The sequence below is a fragment of the Suricata suricatta genome, chromosome 4, assembly GCF_006229205.1.
Source record: "Suricata suricatta isolate VVHF042 chromosome 4, meerkat_22Aug2017_6uvM2_HiC, whole genome shotgun sequence".
In the NCBI taxonomy this organism is placed as follows: domain Eukaryota; kingdom Metazoa; phylum Chordata; class Mammalia; order Carnivora; family Herpestidae; genus Suricata; species Suricata suricatta.
In genome coordinates this window covers 111,979,316-111,999,057 of record NC_043703.1, presented here as the reverse complement: position 1 = coordinate 111,999,057, position 19,742 = coordinate 111,979,316, and the positions used below count along the sequence as shown (strand labels likewise).

General features: G+C 38.2%; 1 long non-coding RNA gene across 1 annotated transcript; it reads left to right on the top strand.

Annotated features, from left to right (window-relative positions):
* The first annotated feature begins 9,139 nt into the window (after positions 1 to 9,139).
* Positions 9,140 to 19,366, top strand: LOC115289027. Its single transcript, XR_003907346.1, has 3 exons — positions 9,140 to 9,160; positions 17,549 to 17,598; positions 19,278 to 19,366. It is a non-coding gene; the product is annotated as an uncharacterized LOC115289027 (long non-coding RNA).
* The last annotated feature ends 376 nt before the right edge of the window (positions 19,367 to 19,742 follow it).

Sequence of the window (19,742 nt, the reverse complement as noted above, 5' to 3'; positions counted from 1 at the left end):
TTTTACAGATGAAGAAAGTCAGGTGTGGAGACACTAGAATTGTTCCAGATTTTGGAGCTACTGAGAGGACCTGAGTGCACTGGATCCTAGGGCTACATGATCAGGACCTTCTGCTCTTCACAGTACTTCCTGGGATTCTCCTAAGGATGCTCACAGAGATATAAGCAAAACAGACAACAAGCACACACGTGGGGTAATGGGAAAATAAACTAGGAAGACAAGATCAAGTTTGGAGGAAGTTTTTTTTTGTTTTTTGTTTTTTTTTAGTGTTTATTTATTTTTTTTGAGAGGGAGAGAGTACAAGCCAGAGAGGGACAAAGAGAGAGAGGGAGGGAGAGAGGGAATCCCAAGGAGGCTCTACACTGACCTGCAGAGCCTGATGTGGGGCTTGAACTCACGAATTGGGATATCATGACCTGAGCTGAAATCAAGAGTCAGGGGCTTAACTGACCGAGCCACCCAGCTGCCCCTGGAGTAAGGTTTTTGTTCACAAGGTATGTATGAGGCTCTTTCTTAATACCATGTGATTGTAGCTGTCTTACTTGAATGAATGTGAGCTCTAAGGAGAGGACCAAGTGGCTCCTTCTCAAAGCTAGCAACAGAATGGGGAACCTTGGAGATACTTTATCTTAAATTACTTTTTAAAATAATTATAGAAGTAATATCTGAATACTTGGTCCCTATAAAAATTCAAACAGTACAGATGTGTCTAGAATAAAATGGCAAAGCACCCACTCACTTCTTCACTGATGCTGCTCTCCTCTGTGTAGGTAACCATTGCTAACCACCTACTTTGTATCATTCAGACCCTTTTGTGTGCATTTATATACAGGTATAAAAGATACATATATGTAGCTTGAAAAAAGATAAATCCAGCTATCCAAATTCTGTGCTTTGCTTTTTTACTGAACAAAGTGTCTTAGAAATCTCTCTTCCCAGGAACATGGTCTACCTCCATCATCTTAGTGACTGCATCATGGCACAAATGGCATCACTGTTCTCTTAGTGATGGACATTAGAGTGACTCTAAATGAACAAGAATCAGTGGATATTCCTGTCCTTGTGGCTTGACTTGAGCCATACAATGAGTGGTTTTGTGAGATCTGCTCTCTGAACCGGAAGGGTTTAGACACCTAGTGTTTATGTGATGTCTGCACATTTGTCTAGATACTGTCAAGGTGGACAAAAAACCTCCATAGAATGACTTACATTTTCCCTACAAGATATGTTTGTCCATTTTGCCACATTTTTTCTATCAGTAAATATTGTCAATCATTAGAAATTTTGCCAATCTGAGAGAAGACAAATGGTACCATTATATTGCTTCAATATTCCTTTCTGTGGTTTCTAGTAAGGTTGACTATGCTTTCTCATGTTATTTGACATTTGTGTTTCTTCTGTTAAATTGCCTAATCATATCTACTTTCCTTTTTGAAAAAAAATCAATCTTACTGATTTGTAGGCATATGAATGGGTAGTAACTTTGTGAGGGTGCAGATATCTCCCACTGGTTTATTGCTTTTCTTTGTTTATGGTCTTGTTTACCTTAGAGATGTTTTAAATTTGTGAGTCATCAATCAGTAACCTTTTCATGTTTTATGTATCTTGTGTTTTGTTTAGAGAAACATTCTCCAAGATTATAAAGTTATTATCTTAAACTTTCTTCTGATTACTTTATAATATTTAGCTCTTTAATCTAACCAAGATTTATCCTTGCACAGAGGAATCTCATTTTTAATGCTTTTTTCTCAAATGGATAGCCAATTATCCTGACATCATTTATTGTCTAGTTAATTCTTTCTTGTCATATACTAAATTTGCATTTGGTTTCTGAAACCATCTATTTTATTTCATTGTTTAGTATCACGCCAATGATACCCTGCCTATAAAATATTGTCTTTTGTTACCTTAGATATTTTTTGTGTGCTTGCTTTTCTAAGTGAACTTTAGATTCAGCTTTCTCAGGTTCCATAAAAACCCTGTTGATATTCTGACTGTCATTTCTCTGAGTTTATAAAGTAATTGTGAGAAAATTGATACTTAACAAAATGTAGTCTTCTCATTCATTTGGGAAACTTGTTTTTAGTACTCCACTAAAACAGTTTTTTAAAATAAGATCTATGCATTTCTTGGGGCACCTGAGTGGTTCAGTTGGTTAAGCGTTCAGCTTCGGCTCAGGTCATGATCTCACAGTTTGCAGGTTCGAACCCTGCATTGGGCTCTGTGCTGACAGCTCAGAGCCTGGAGCCTGCTTTGGATTCTGTGTCCCCCCCTCTCTCTGACCCTCAGCTGCTCACACTCTCTCTGTCTCTCAAAAATAAATAAAAAACTTAAAAAAATTATAAAAAGATCTATGAATTTCTTTATTTGGTTATTTCTAGGTATTTTATAAGTTTTGTTCCTCTTGGGATTTTAAAATTTCATTGCAATTTCTATTTGAGTTTTTTGTTTGTTTTTAAAGCTATTAATTTTCTATATATTGATCATGTAATAGGCTATCTTACTGACCTTCTTATTGATTCTGTTTTTCAGGTTTTTTTTGTTGTTGTTGTTGTTGTTTTTTAGAAAATAGATAATGTCATCTGACAATAGTGGAAGTTTTCCTTTTCCCCCAATACTTATGAATTTTTTCACTTTTCTTAATTTCATTGAATAGAAGCTCCAGAATAATGCTAGAATCAGTTATCAGTTATCAAACATCAGTCAAAAAGACAAGAAATAACAAGTGTTGGCCAGGATTCAGAGAAAAGGGAACCCTTGTGCACTGTTGATGGAAATATAAATTGACTTAGTTACTGTGGAAAACAGTAGGAGGTTTCTCAAAAAGTTAAAAATAGAAATACCATATGATCTAGTAATTCCACTCCTATTTACCAAAAGAAAATAAAAACACTAATTTGAAAAGATATATGTACCCCTATGTTTATTGCAATGTTAATATTTATAATAGCAAAAACATGGGAGTAACCCAAGTATCCATTGCTTGATGAATGGATAAAGAAGATACACACACACACACACACACACACACACACACACACACACACACTGGAATATTACTCAGCCATAAAAAGAATGTGATCTTGCCATTTGCAACAACATGGGTGGGCCTAGAGGATATTGTGCTGAGTGCAGTAAGTGAGCAGAGGAAGACAAATACTATATGATTTCACTTACTTGTAAAATTTAAAAAACAAAACAAATGGACGAGAAACAAACAAAAACCAGACTTATAATCACAGAGAAAAAACTGGTGGTTGCCAGAGGGGAAGAGGGTGGAGGGATGGGTGAAATAGATAAAGGGATTAAGAAATATAAACTTCAGTTATAATATAAATATATCACAGAGATGCAGAGTATGTAGCATGGGGGAAATAGTCCATACTGTATGATGTTGTTTAATGACAAATTGTGACTATACTTATCATGGTAGGCACTGTGTATTATATAGAATTGTTGAATCACTAGATTGTAAACCTGAAACTTCTATAACACTGTATATTTTATTTCAATTGAAAAAAACCTAATGATTGTTAGGTTAAAATAACTTATAAAGTGGTAGAGACACTTATTTTGAGTTAGGGAATAAATTCCAGAAGTTGATATTTACAAGAGACAGGAAACAAAATGACACAGAAAGACTGCCAAGAAAGGGTTGGATAAGGTTATACCAGACAACTTATAACCAAGAAAGATAGATGAGACAATATAAATTTCTAGGAAAATAGATTCCAATATGAAAACCATTATCTGGTCTCTGGGGACTATAACATGTTGTCGAAGGATATAGTCCACTGAAAAAAATAAAATTATTATAAACTAAAAATAAATAATTATGAACTACAATGACCACATTTCATATTAATCTAATCTAATATCCATACTGTCCTAGGTTTCTCACACCCTTGCAGCTAGATGTGGCTGTGAACTAGTTGTGACCAGTGGACTCTTAGAGGTGATGTGTGCTACTTTTAAGCTAAGCATTTAAAGAATGCATTTAAAGAAGTGCAACTTTCACTTCTCTCTTAAATGGTTTTTCTTTTAAATTTGTATCATTTATTCATTTTTGAGAGACAGAGAAGGACAGAGCATGAGTGGGGGAGGGATAGGGAGGGAGGGAGACACAGAATCCGAAGCAGGCTCCAGACTCTGAGCTGTTAGCACAGAGCACGACTTGGGACTTGAACTCACAGACTGTGAGATTATGACCTGAGCTGAAGTCAGAAGCTTAACCAACTGAGCCACCCAGGCGCCCCAAACATTGTTTAAGGTTAACAGCCATGCTATCTAAATTTATTTAGCCATGGGGTGCCTGGGTGGCTCAGTTGATTAAGTGTCTGACTGATTTAATGGTTGGGTTCCTGAGTTTGAGACCCATGTTGGGCTCTGTGCTGACAGCTCAGAGCCTGGAGCCTGCTTCGGATTCTGTTTCCCTCTCTCTGCCCCTCCCCTGCTCGCTCTCTCTCTCTCTCTCTCTCTCTCTCTCAGAAGTAAATAAACATTAAAAAATTTATTTAGTCTTAACTGCACATTTATGGTTTATTTTTACTCATAACTTTCTTTTTAAAACAATACCTTTTCCTTTTTAGATTCACTTTCCATTGTAATATTGTATATATTCACCTAATTTGTTCAGAAAAGTTTTCTAAGTTTTAAAACATTTGAATACTCATGTATCTGAGAATGTCATCATTTTGCCCTGACACTTAAAAGATAGTTGAGGGGTGCCTGGGTGGCTCAATCAGCTAAGCGTCCAACTTTGGCTCAGGTCATGATCTCACAGTTTGTGGGTTTGAGCCCTGCATTGGGCTCTGTGCTGACAGCTCAAAGCCTGGAGCCTGTCTTCATATTCTGTGTCTCCCTCTCTCCCTACCCTCCTCTGCTCAGGCGCTCTCTCTCTCTCTCTAAAAAATAAAAAAACATTAAAAAAAAAAGATAGTTGAGTCTAGAGTTTTTGGTACTTCATAAGAACATTGAAGACATCGGTCCATTGTGTTCTAGATCCCAGTTGTAGAGGAGAAGCCTTATGCCAGGTGGATTCTTGTTTGTTTTAATGTAGCCTGGTTTTTTGTGCCCCTTTCTGGTGACTGTTAAGAAGTTTATCAATCTCTGGGGTTCAGAGATTTCTGCAGACATGCTGAAACTACCCTTTTGTTTTCTTTATTCCACTTCCCTCCTTCCCTTACCCCTTCCCTTTTTCCCTTCTTTCTTGCTTCTCTTCATTCTGTTAGCAATTCATATCTATTGCATGTCTGACAACATTTTGTGACAGTTTATGTTTTTAACAAGTGTATATAAATGAACAGAATCGATGGCTCAGATACGTTTTTCCAGTGCTAATGGAAATCCCTTTCACCCTTGGCAATAACTGTAGCTCCAGTTGGAGGTGTTGGTGGTGGGTCCTGGTAGGGTAGACTTACCTTTAGGGTGACCATTGTTTGTTTTCTGATGAAGGTTTGTTTCTTCCCTGGAGGCAGCCCAAAGTTATTGAGGACATTACTTTGTCTCAGTCCCAGTATCTACTCTGAGAGTCTCTGTGTCAAAATTCCCGTATCACAGACTGCATTTGAGGGTAAACTGTGCTAGGCACTCTACCAGGGGATGGACATAGTTCTTCTGTACTTCTGAATAAGTGACAAGCCTACCACCAACTCCTCCTTTTATCCCTACTGCCTCTTTTCCTACAGTTGTTTTAGAGCTCTTTATTGGAGAGCCGCTCAATTTGTCTTTGTGGAATTGCAGATTCTTTAGATTCTTTCCTTCTCCTTTTTCTAGGAAATTCTCAGTTCTGGAATCTTAGTGGAAACTCTTGGTTTTTCAGCTCTACTAAAATTTATTTTTATTTGCACATTTTCTTTGTCATTTCAATGGAATTCAGAGAATGAGACCAGGTAAACACTTTTCTCCAGTTAGCCCTTTTTTTAAAAAAATTTTTTTCTGACTTTGTTTTTATTTTTTAAAATTTATTTTATGTTTAGTTTTTCTTTTTTTCTTTTATAGTTTATTGTCAAGTTGGTTTCCTTGTAACACCCAGTGCCCATCCCAACAAGTGCCCTCCTCCATGCCCATCACCCCTTTTCCCCCTCCCCCACCCCCATCAATCCCCAGTTTGTTCTCAGTATTTAAGAGTCTCTTATGGTTTGCCTCCCTCCCTCTCCTTAACTGTATTCTTCCCCTTCCTCCCCCATGGTCCTCTGTCCAGTTAGCCATTTTAAACCTTCATTTGATCTTCTTCTCTCAAATAAATCTGAGACCATTTTCTGGACAAGCCATTTCTAAGATATTTTGCTTTATAGTAAAAGGTAAGGCAGCTAGTGTTACAGAAGAAAACTAAGTTTTTATTCTCCCCCACCAGATGAAAATGGATTTACTGTCTAGAAAATAGAGAAAAAATATGAAAAGGAAATTTTAAAAATCTAAAATTCCACCAGCATATTCATTTAGTAATTTGATGTGAATAGTTGTAGTTATATATATATATATATATATATATATATATATATATATATATATATGGCAATGCACTTTCCTCTGTAAAGTGGGATTATTGTCTTCAGTATAGCTGATATTTATCATGCACTTAGTTGGTTTCAGGCACTTTGGTGAGATTTTTAATTAATTATTGTATGTTTTACATTTTTTATTGAATTAATTTTCTCACTCAATCTGTCTAATAGACCTCATACTTGGGGTTATTATTAGTCCTTTAATAGATGAGGAACTGATGCTCACTGAGGGTAAGTCACTTGTTCACATTCATCTAACACTTGTAAGCACCGCATTCTACTACTTGCTGTATTTACTATCTGTTATTATAACCTGATTTGGAAAACAAATCCATGGATTCCTTTTCATGTCAATAACTATGCATACTGTAGCCTTAATGGTAATTGCTCCATAATATACATCTTATATATATACTCTCTTTTGCCAAGACATCGGCATTGTTTTGGGCACTGAGATAAGATGTGGTCTTTGACCACATGGAATTTTCATTCTAGTTTGGGACCTAGACAATTACAAATAATTATACAAATGACTGTTTAATTGCAAATGTGAGAGATACAGGATCCTAGTGTATGTTAGGCATGGGAGCTGTTCTGGCCTGGGAGGTATGAGAAGCCATCTCTGAGGAACTGACATAGCAGAGGAAAGCTTTACTATTGCTTTCTAGGCATTTGGTGGGCATTACGCCTCTATGGCTCAGTCTGTGAAATGGTGTTAAGTAGAATCCAATCCAAGAAGCCTGTGAGAACTATATTAACCTAATGACATTCTTACTAAGAATTCCTGGGATTAAGATCTCCTTTCTGAGCACAAATCATCTGAATGAATTAAACATGTAATTGAAAGACTCATCGTATGCTACTCAAATGCTTTGCTGTACCAGAAATAAAATGAAAATGAAATCATTTTCTCTTTCAAATAAATATTATATACTGTGGGCTTCACTGGCTCCATTAGCACTGTTCGATTGCACAGAGGTGATTATATTATTTATAATACGTGCAGATAGGAAGAGGCTCCTTCAACCGAAGGCAGACAAGCACTGTAGGATTATTTCCCTTTTTTACTGGCTCATGCACTATTTCTTGTTGCTTCTCTCTCCTAAAACCTATAGTGGTGTGTGTTTTTGTGTTCTGTGTTTTTTGTTTTGTTTGAGACTTCAGAGCAGGCAGCCATTTTCAAAGGGTGTTTCTTTGCTCAATATTTTGAGCAGGTCAAAACTCATCATCATGAAACTGGAATATTTTGTGTGAGTCAAAGCTTGTACCATCATGAGACTGGTATGATAATTTTTTTTTATGCTCTGGCTGGGTCATGATTTGTTTACAGGTTAGCTTCCTGGTATCAACTTAGACACCCAGGGTGTGTTGTCAGTAAGTGAAATGCCTGCCAGATCAGTCACTGACCCTGTAATAAGTGCATAAGCTTGAAGGAGGTCCTTACCATTTTCCACAATATGATAAAAATGGAAATAATATTTACCATTCATTTACCACTCGAAATGTGTCATGGGCTTCACATATTTTTCTAATTTGGTGAGGAAATGGGGAATAAATGATGTTAAATAATTTGCTTACTGTTACTCAGTATAGAGATTTGAACCCAGATCTTTCTGGCATCTGAACATGAGTTTTTCTATCTGTGGTGGCTTTAAAAGAAATGGCTGCGAATTCGTTGACTCTTTTCAGATTGAGATGTTGGGTCTATGTCCCCTCCCTTTAAATCTGGGTGGACATATGACCACTTCAACCAGTAGAGTGGGACAGAAGTGATACTTTATGACTTTTGAAGTTGGATCACAGAAGGCTGTGAACTTCTGCCTTGTTTGCTGGAACATTTACTCCTGAATCAGTAGGTAGGAAGCCTATTATCCAGATGCCACCATGTTATGTGGAAGCCCAAAACACACGGAGTGGTCATATGTGTAAGCATTACAGTTACAGTTGATAGTTCCAGCTAAGCCCAAACTGAGACATCCCAGTCCAGATGCTAGACATGCAGTTGAATAAGCTCTAGATGATTCCAGACCCTATTATTCAATTACCCCAAGACATTTGCATCTTTCTGGTTGAAGTCTAGATGCCATGGCGCATATGTAGACTATCCTCATTGTGTCTCATCTAAATTTATGACCACACCATCCTGAACCTAACAAGAACCTTTTATACTACTAAATTTGGGGTGATTTGTTGTGTAGCAGTATTTTGCAGAATTGGAAGGGATCTTAGGTATTGACTAAACTACCTTCTGCCTAATAACCAGAATCTCACCTATTTTTTTTAAGGTTTATTTATTTTTGAGAGAGAGAGAGCACGCACGAGCACTAGTAGAGGGAGGGGCAGAGAGAAAGGGAGACAAAGAATTTGAAGCAGGCTCCAGGCTCTATGCTGTCAGCACAGAGTCCAGTGCAGAGCTTGAACTCATGAGCTGTGAGATCATAAGCTGGAGTCTAGATGCTTAACTGACTGAGCTGCCCAGGAGCCCCTCACCTATTTCTAATTGAGGAGTCACAAAATAGTGGTGAATGAGTTAGATCTGGCATTCCAAAGGGCTTTATTTGGCTGAGAATTTTGAGTTTTAACAACGATTAAAATTTACACAAGGCCTGTATTTCCAGCTTCTCTGGGAAAACCAGAAGATCTGGAAACACTTGGTAAGAAAACAGTCCTATATTTCTGAATAGAGGCTACCTGCTTCCTGTGGATCTTTGCTCTCCAGTGTTAGTGGTAAAGCACTTCTGATTTCACTACTGGCCCTCCCCCCTTCTGCCTGCTTACTGCATGAAACATACATGATCCCATATCCTGTTGCTGAGTATTAGAATGTGCTTAAGAATTTTTGTTTCTTTCACTTCTATCTTCCAAAATTCAAGTTCGGGTTGCATTACTGTAATCTATTTTGCATGTATAGTAATTATAGTGATGACTGGAATACCTTTTAATGCTATAAAATGGTACAGCTTAAGATGAGCATTAAATCCCAAATCTTATATTTAAGCGTCCATCTGTCATGATAAAGAAAGATGGAAAAGAAGTCAATTAACTTTAATTAGGGAAAAAAATTCTTAAAGAAGGCTGTACTTCAATTGTAGACTTAGTGTGTTCACTCTATGCAGGAACTTATGAATGGATTTGTTCTGGGGGAGGTCTCTTCCATTCCTTCTCTTCCTCCCTTCCTCGTTTTCTTTCTTGCTTCCTTTCTTCCTTTCTTTCCCTTTCTTTCCTTTTCTTTCCCTTTCTTTACCAGAGCCTTTTCTGGAAAAGAATTTGGATTTTGGCATACATCCATTGTGTTGTGGTTGAAACCCAGCTCTTTTGTGTAGCCATGATAAATCATTTGATTTAGGAGAGCCGTCAGTGAAAGTAGCTGCTATTTACTTTGTTGGGGTTAGTAGAATATTAATACGACTGCTTGCCAACGGTCTAAAGGGGTAAAAGGAAGAGAAGAAGAAATTTTATATTAACTGAATACCTAAAATTCAGACCAGAGCTGAATAATCCATTTCTATTTTCATTGGCAGTATGGCAGAAGGAAATGTCTTAAAATTTTCCACTCAAATTTCAGGGTTAAATAACATAGGAAATGATTACCAAAGGAAGTTGTGGAAACGTCCTCCAGAGATGTTTAATGAAAAACAAGGTTTTCTAGATAGGAGAAGGGCATTCCAACTATGGAGTGGGGCAGTGGTAGGAGATAGGGAAAACCATTAAAAACTTGATGACCTGAAATCTCCAGTAGAGTTTTAGTAGCTACTGTACGCTTTGGTAAGTAGCCATAGACCCATAGGAGAAAGCCTTATCAAAACTGGCTTGGAATTGGGTTATGTATTGGATGGTCATTACTCATTCCAACTGATGGCATTTGCTGTTAGAATTGTGTTCTTATGAGGCTAATACAATCTTGACACACATTCATGGCTTCAGAAGATTTCTTTGGTGTTGTTTAGCATGAGGTAAATTACAAAGAGGACTTTCCACCTCTTACACAAAATACCACACAGCAATGATATGGTTTTAGCTTCTAATTTTTATGTTAGGTTTCAAATTTTTGGAAAATTGTTAGTCAGTATATGGATACTTGCTGAGAGGGGCTCCAGCAAGGGGCTTTGGATGCTGATTATAATCATGCTTTTGGCCGTTGTTATTAGAAATCAACACTGAATGGGTAACTCCACTAGGTGAGAATAGTCATAGAAAATCATAGATGGATACACAATGACACAATTTCTTTTCATGAAACTAGCATGTAATTTTCTAGTATTAAAAAAAAGAGAGTAATACAACTTTCTTCACATTCCATGAGGCACCCACCTCCTTTAGTAGCTATGTGAATCTTCTTCCTTTCTAGTAAAGAAATGTTAAACCAGTCTTGTACATCTGAAGACTAAAGTCTGTCCCATTTGCCATAGACTTCTTTGAGAATGAATAGTATAATTCTCCAGTTTGTGAAAGTATTATTAGTAGAAAACCCTAGCTTCTACCTGCCTCCTGGGTTTGCCTTGGTGGAAGAAAACCACACGTAAGTTACCATCCATCCAGGAACAACACATATCATATCCAATGACTGATCAAAGTAGAGATAAGCAACATTCCATGAGACCGCTGTCATATTTGATGCCAAGTGCAGAGTTTGGAGGTCCATAAGACCATTCCTCAGGTTTAATAATTCACTAAGACTCACAAAACTCACTAAAAGGTGTTAAGTTTATGGTTATAGTTTATTACAGTGAAAAGATACAAGGACAGATAAGATTCATCATCTAAGACCCATAGGACAGAATCCAGGAAAATTTTACATGTGGAGTTTCCTGTTGTCCTGTCCCAGTCGAACTGTGGACAGTCCCAACAACAATGTGTGACAAAACAAATGGAGAGTTGCTAACTTGGTCAGCCTACCTGATCCTTAGTGTCCAGAGTCTTTAGTTGGGGCTCCATTATGTAGACGTGATTGACTGCCTACATGGCTGACCTCAGTCTTTATTTCCTCTAGAGGTCAATCTGATAGCTTGTGATCCAAAGCACTTATGAAGAGATTTCTTCAGGAATCGCTTGAGACTCCTGCATGTGCAACCTGAAATTATACAGGAGGTTATGCCCCATGGGAAAACCCTTGACAAATGAGCAATAAGAACTGACGGATCAGTGCATTCTCTCTTCTTCCATGGTGAACTGTTGTTCACATATGGTCCACTGGCTTCCAACTCCAGTCTCAAATAATGATGGCCAACTCAATAATGCATCCTTATGGTGGCTCTTTCTTTCTCTTCCACATTCTTTTTTTCCTGGCCTCCCACTTCTGCTTCCTAAAGTCACTCCCCTAAACAAATTACTTGCACGAAGCTGTTGTTGCAGCTCTGCTTTGGGGGGAAATATAGCCTATGTATTGTAACATGATGGTGTCATAGTTGTTCCCAGTCAGATATTGCTAGGAACCACATTGTTAGCACATAATGTCCATTTTGTGTGTGTGTGTGTGTGTGTGTGTGTGTGTGTGTGTGTTCTCTGCCCTCACTTGTTTTCTAAACTATATAAAACAAGGCAGCGCAGTTTGCTCAAATTTCATTTTCAGCAAGAAGTACTTTTGAGGAATAAAAACAGGGAACAGTTTTTGATTACCTTACCTGTCAAGCACTGTTCTAAGTTTTATATACATATATACATATGTATATAAAATCCAATTTACTCCTTAACAATCTTATGAGGGAGTCACTGTTATTCTTCCTATTTACACATAAGGAAACTGAGGCTAGGAGAATTTTAGTAACTTTCTTTAAGTGGTTTGGCTGGTGAATTGTGAAGCTAGGAAGCTGATTCCATTGTTTGATGTCAGAGCAGAGCTCTTAAATACTAGAAATCCCAAGATGCAAATCAATATAAGGCCCTGTGGGAATGGTTAATGGTGTTTGACTACCAACATTTAATATTAGGATGGCATTGCACACTGAGTTGATTTTTCTCAGGCAGCCCAGGGCGAGAAGCCAGGCTCCCTCCAGTAGAAGTAGAAGGTCTCATTCACCAGGCAGGTGAGGGTCAGCAGAAAAAGCCACTCAGCCTCCTATCTGGCTTTGATTGCTAGAAAGGGGTGAACACTGTGATATTTATTTATGATTATATATAATTTTTATGATTATTTATGATATGTGTAAATAGATGGCTCTGCCTGATAATTTATGGCTGTTTCTTGGGCTTTTAATCACAAAGATGGCCTTAAAAATAATTTCAGTCTGCTGTTAGAGGACAAATAGATGGTGTTTGCCATGTCAGGCTTCAAGTAGGAACTGCTGGTAACACCTGGGAAACAAAAATAGGATTAGGTAATTTACAAAAGTGCTTCATTTTTCAAAAACCTTCTCACTTTCCTCACTTCTTCATGTTAGCATAATGTTTGTCTTAATTAGAAGAAACAGGTCATGACTCTGAAGGCAAACAGATCCATTATTCTTCAAGAAATGTTCTAATCCTCTGGCTTGAGGTCAGGCTGCATGGATAAGGGGTGCCTCAGGAGGGAGAGCACTTTTTGTTTTAAACTGCTGCTAAGCAAATATTTCCTTCCCTTCGCCACAATAAGCTTCCAAAGCAACCTACAAATGTCTTTCTGAGGAGCATACAAAGAATCTAGACCCCGTGCCCAACCCCAGTACACCTGCTTGGGCTGGAGTATTTTAGGGTCCTTTGATGATGGCAGTCATATCTACTGTATTTGCTCTCCAGAAGTAGACTCAGCCAAACAAGTGAAGGGTGGGGTTTCCTTTCAGTTTTCTTTTTAAAAACACAGAGTCATTAATGGATCCCAAAGTCTGTAATATGCATGTAAATTTCTATTTGTCACATGACATGGCATTATTTGCATGAATTGATTTTATTAGCTTCCTGGGATTCTGGCACCAAATTAAGATGAAATAAGAACCACAGTGGCAAGAACTGTAAGTAATGAGTTCTATATCCTTGGGCAACTTCTGTAAGACTTTCTGAGCATGTGCTAGGAGTGACAGGGGATTCAGAGATGAACCAGGTTCAGAATGTTCCTTCCATGAACTCAAAGACTAATGAAAGGAGTTTTTAACAAATACCTCAAATAACTAAAATGTGAGAAAGAATCAAATTTCATCATATGTAGAGTGCTATAGTACTGAAGGATGAGATTATTTCAAAGGGAAAGCATCCATAAAGACTTTGTATAATCTTGTGGGTTCAGCCTTGAAGGGACAGTTGGATTGAATACTGGGCTGGGGAGGACATTCCAGAAGGAGGGAACAGCTTGGACAAAGGCAGAGTATGCAGATGCCAGGGTGTGTGGGCAGCAGTGTGGGGAATGTGAGAGCTGTGGGGAATCGAGGGAGTTGAGGAAAGATGGTGGAGTGATTTGCACATTAGATAAGGAATTGTGGAGTTGCCCTGTGGATGACTCAATCCTTTGTTTGTTGAGGCTGTGAGTTGTCTAAGGTCACAAGGCTAGCAATTGGCAGTAAAGTGGATTCTAACCCCCATCCTGATTCTCAGTCCAGTGAGTTCTGTGATCTTCTTTCTCCCTTTAGATTACAGGGGGTTTCTAACTTGGCTGTATTTTGGTCATTTATGACAGATACCTCGAGAGCCCATTTTGGGAGGTTAAATACAGTGTGGTCCAGAGGGCTTAATCTTGGAAATCTACCAGCTTTGTGGTTAACTGTGAATAGGTTTGTTCTTGCTTTCCTTCCACCTTCCCTCACCAATTAGGATACCAATTGGGCCAGGTATGAGCCAGGAGGGCCTTGGTAATAGGCACGTGGCTGGGGGTATGCATGTGTGAGAGAGAAGGATGTGTGTACGTGCATGTATGCCTGCTGTCTCTGTACCAAGGCCAGAATGAATCACTTTTGGACTTTTGTTCACTCAGCTTGACACGGGCAAAAAGCCAGCACAAAGAGGAGTTTTACTTTGCCCTAGAGTGTGTTTACTTCTGGGCCTAGCTGGAGCTCGGGAAATGGAGTATTTCATCGACCAAGAAAGTGCTTTCTTGAAGTTGGCTGCATGCTGGCTTCCCTGAGAGATAGAAGCAGAGAATTTGTAGCACTCGGACACTGAAAGGGACCGTAGAGATCACCTGCGAGAAGCTTTCATGACGCCGAACGGCTTCCGGAATCAGGCTAACATTGCCTCTCAGGGTTAGTCTGCTGGTCAGCAAACAGTAATCAGGAGCTTAGTATTCGCCAGGCATGGGTGTTCTGATGATAAACTGGCATAGAGCTAATCAAGTGCCTAGCACAGTGAGGGCACACAGTTAAGAAATGGTAACTTCCATAGTGTGGAGCATGCTCTGGAGACCTAGAAACCAATGTATAAGAATATCCTTGTTGGGGCAAGGGTCAGTTTTTCTGGGCTTCACTTCAGCAGAGTCCCTTCTTTCTCAAAGCCCATGTTTCTAGCCGGCATCATCCTTATTTTAGAAATTTAACATCCAGGAAAACATCTAGACTTGTATCCAAACCATTAGTCAGTTTTTAAGTTTTCTGTTAAATCTATATTTAAAATTTTTAAGTATAATTAATTTCTTCTTTTCTTTTTATTTTTCCCTGATTTTAATTTGTATTAGTTTCCTAGGCTAGCTGTAATGAATTACCACAAACTGAGTGGGGCTTAAACCATATGAGTATTCTCTCATAATTCTGGAGCCTTGAAGTCTGAAATCAAGGTATTGGCAGGGCCATGCTCCCTCTGAAGCCTGTATGGGAATCCTGTCTTGCCTAGTCCTAGCTTCTGGTGGCTCTTGGAAATCTTTAATATTCCTTGACTTGTAGATGCATCATTCTGATCTCTGTTTTGTCATAACATGGCCTTCTTCTCTGTGTGTCTGTGTGGTCACATGGCTTTGTTATAAAGCACACCAATCATTGGATTTAGGACTCGCCCTAAGCCAGTATGGTCTCATTTGAATGTAACTAATTTTATCTGCAAGGACCATTATTTCTTAAGACGTCTACATTCTGAGGTTCCAGGTAGACATAATTTTGGGGTTGCACTATTCAGCCCAATATAATATTCATAAAGGGATTTTGGAAGAGAAGAAAGGGTACACAGCAGAAGAGTTCACATTATTGTCTTCTTCATTTTATCCTTTAGAATTCTAAGTGACCTGAGTGATTGGGAAGGAAGGCTCTAAAGTGTTGGAGAGTTAGTGGTAAGAGCTACTTGGGTGTGCAGGGAATGGAGCCAGGAAGGTGGCATGGACCTCCAGTTTGGGCAGTGACTGTGACTGGTCAGTTTTGGCCAAACACCACTGGTTCATCTTGGCTCCTTAGCACATGTATGAAAGGAGTTTAAAAGGGTAGATTCCTGGCTTGGCTTTGACATTTACTACTGATGTAGTAAATTGAAACAGATCATATAATCTTTCTGAGCCTGGAACAGCATAACGCCTGTCTTTCCCACCTCCATAGGGTATGGTAGAGATCAAGTGATAGGAAATGTGAAAAGTTCTTGCCCACCTGCAGATAACCTTTATGTGTCTGAAATCAGGGTGACCTTTCAAAAACACATCAAATCTTTTCACTTCCTTGTTTTAAGCCTTATAGTTGTTCCTTCATGTTTAGGATAAAGTCTAGACTTGCTAACACAACTTAAAACGTCCTGTAGAATCTGGCTCCAACATACCTTTTCAGCCCCAGAGCTTTCTGCAGGCTCTACCTCTCTTATGTACACTTCATTGTTCTAGCCCACATTTGAAAGCTCACTTTTTGGAGTACTTAGTTGAGCAATTGATTATATTTTGTCTTGAATTCTTCTTTGCTTCTTTCTTGTAGGAAGATACAATCAAGTGGAATCCATAGAGGACAGTAAATAAAAGCCGAGAGCTCTAGTTGAAGTGGAAAAGTGTCACCTATTCATCTCTTATTTTCCTGCCTTTGCTTTTTCTACTGCCTTTCTCCCTACAAGCGTGGTTTTTTATAGAACACTGCTTGAAACCCACTGTTGTATAGACTTTAGTTCAAAGTTGAAGAAGTACACACATATGCATACACATTCTCTCTGTCTCTCAGATGGTATTAAAATTGTAATAAGGAATTTATAAAAACTATAAACTAGTAAAAACTGAAAGGAGTAAATTTATATGAGAATAGCAATGACCCAGATCTTTCAGCAAATCTCTAGAAGGCAGAAAATATATGGAGAAATAATTGGCTAATAGAGTGAGAACATCCATTGCCCAACAGAATGGTAGGGAGGCTCTGTCCTTGGAGACAGCATGCATGCCAGAGGGTGGGAGTAGAAAGTAAGGCTGAAAGCAGAAGACAAATTAAAGATCCACGGAACTGTTGAGCCCATTCCTCTTTTGTCCCCTGTGGAACCCACAACAGCCCTTGTCCTCAGGCAGAAAATTCAGAAGAAATTGAATGTACTCTTTAGGGGAAGACTAGTGCAAGGGCAACACCCCAGAGTAAAACTCTCTTCCTTCTGAAGTGAGGAGTCTTAAGATATAATGGTTGGTTTTCCACCTGTTTACTGGAAGCAAACCTGCCAGTTTTGATAAACCAAACCTTTGTTCACAGAGCTCCTCATGTATTCTATTGCTTCCATTTTGAAAAGACATCTGAGGATTATCAGAACATTTGGGCAAATGTAACATGAAAGAGAATGGCTAACAAGAAACAAATAAAAATGAGCCTGGAGAAAATGGAAATAATTGAAGGGACAGAGGAGAACTTAAAAATTTAGTTCCCTCAGAGGGATTTGAGAAAATATTACATTCATAAAATGAGAGAATTTTGTAAAAAGGAAAAAAAAAAGGATAAAATGAGAAAGATCTTGTGAAACATAAAAAGAGGATTGCTAACAAAATTAATGGATATAAAATTAGAAGACAAAGTGAGGGAAACCTCTAAGAACTTAGAATAAAAAGAGAGAATGAAAGAAAGGAAGGGAGAAGAGAAATAATTTGAAAGAATAAGAGGAAAAGCAGGCAACTTGGAAAGGAACAAAAATCAGTGTTTTAGTCTGTTCAAGCTGCTATAACAAAATGCCAGAAATTGGGTATCTTATAAACAGTAAACATGTATTTCTTATAGTTCTAGAGGCTGGAAGTCCAAGATCAAGATGCCTACATGGTCACTTTCTGGTGAGGCACTCATTCATTTTTTCCTTATGAGGTGGAAGGGGACTTGCAGGCTCTCTGGGGCCACTTTTTTAAAGGCATTGATTCCATTCATGAGGGCTGCACCCTCATCATCTAAGTATCTTCTAAAGGCCCACCTTTGAATACCATCACATTGGGTATTAGGATTTTAACATATGAATTGTTGGGGGGGGACAAAAACATTCATATGATAGCAATCAGTGTGGCCTTTACTTTCTCAACAACAACACTGGAGGTTAGAAGACATGGCACAGTGATTTCAGAGTTCTGAGTGAATGCGACTTTTGTCCTAAAATTCTATACCTAGCTAATCTAACAGTCAAGTTTGAAGTCAAAGTAAGATAGTTTTTACAAGGACTAAAAATATTATGACTATATACTCTGCCTTAGGAAGCTATTAGAGAATGGCTTTTAGGGAAAAAAAAAATCAAGGGAGTGAAATAAGAAAGAGTAAGCCATAGGAGACAGAGGTCCCAACTCAGAAGAGTAGCAAACAGAAATCCCAGATCCTGGCAGCTGGATCTTAGGCCTAGGAGGTACTAGTCCTGATTAGAGAGGAAAGACAGGTTGCTGTAAAATAGGTCTTGGCAATGTGGGAGAAAGGGGAGCTTATAAATAAAATCATATACTGAGAACTTTGAAAATTGTGAGATTATTATAATATGCAATATAAGAAAGAGGAAAAGAGAATCCAAAACTGCAGAAACAACAACAAAACTGTACAAGAAAGAGGTGGTCTGTGTATAAAGAAAACTCACCTGTGGTATGATTTTGACTAATTGATGGAATGTGAGGAAGGAGATTCCATTTGAATAGATGCCAGTAATGTTACATTATTTTCTGGTTTTCAGCCTTTAGAATTCTCTTGTATAAATTATGGAGAACTTGAGTATGATTACAAAGAGAATATAGACATTATTTATCTAGATAAAGTAAACATAAGAGGAATAGCTGACAGAGATTGGGGAGTGGAAAGAGGAAGAAGGAAATAGTTGTAAATATATGACAGAATAAGAAATGAGGCTCTAATATGCCACTTAAAAGTTGTGGATGCCGAGTGGAAGAACTGAAAATGGGGATGTAACTAAATAGGGATGAGGAGGAAGGAAAGGACGGTGTAGATGGTGCAGGTGAGTTAAATTTTCATCTATCATAGGAGTCAGTATATAACGTCTAATGATAATAAATCAAGAAATATGGTCATACATCTATATTATATAGAGATTGGAACCACCAGGAGAAATAAAAATAGAAATGATTAAAATCACTTGCCCCTGGGAAGCAAGACTGGGTGGGTGGGGAGTAGAAGTTCATGGGTTTTCAAATTAAGTCATTTCATATAATATTTGATTAAAAAAAACATATACATGTATTACTTATTTAACATAAAAAATAGACATACATATACCTAAAGAAAACTCCTGGATGACCTTTGAAACTTGCTTTTAGCCTTCAATTTCAATTATAATTAGCTGAAATTTCAGCTCAGCTGAATATTACTGTAATTAAAAATCTCAACTGCCTAATGGCAGACAATTAGCTGGAGCTGTCAGGAGCCAACAAGAATGATGGGCAGGTTGAAGACTTTGCTGTAAGACTTGGCAGCAGACTGCCAAGGATTCCCGCTTTCTGATTCTTCCTTCATGTCTTCTAATCCCAAGGAGGCAGCAGGATTTATGGCATGATCTTTGGCTTTGGACTTCACTTCAGACCTTCATTCAAGTCTTGGCTCCACTACTTATTGTCTGTGAGACCTTGGGCAAGTTATTTAACCTTTCTGAACCTATATTTTGTGAGCTCAAAATGGTAATACCTATTTTGCAGTGTTATTATAAAGATGGAATGAAATAATGTAAGTACTGATCATAGTATAGTGTCAGGCATATTGTAGATAATTCAAAAAGTGTTAGCGTTTTAAATGGTTGAAACACTCGCTGTTTGGAAACATGCAGGAGGTTTCCACTTGGTAGAATTTGAAATGTTGAGGTCTTCTGTTCTAGCCTTTGCAGTCTTCTTGCCAGGAATAGCTAATAGGCAGCATCTATGTTACCACTGTTACCCATGGCAGACATAGCTAATTGATCTCAGCATTCTTGCCTGCGAGATGTAGATGTAGGTTCAGTATC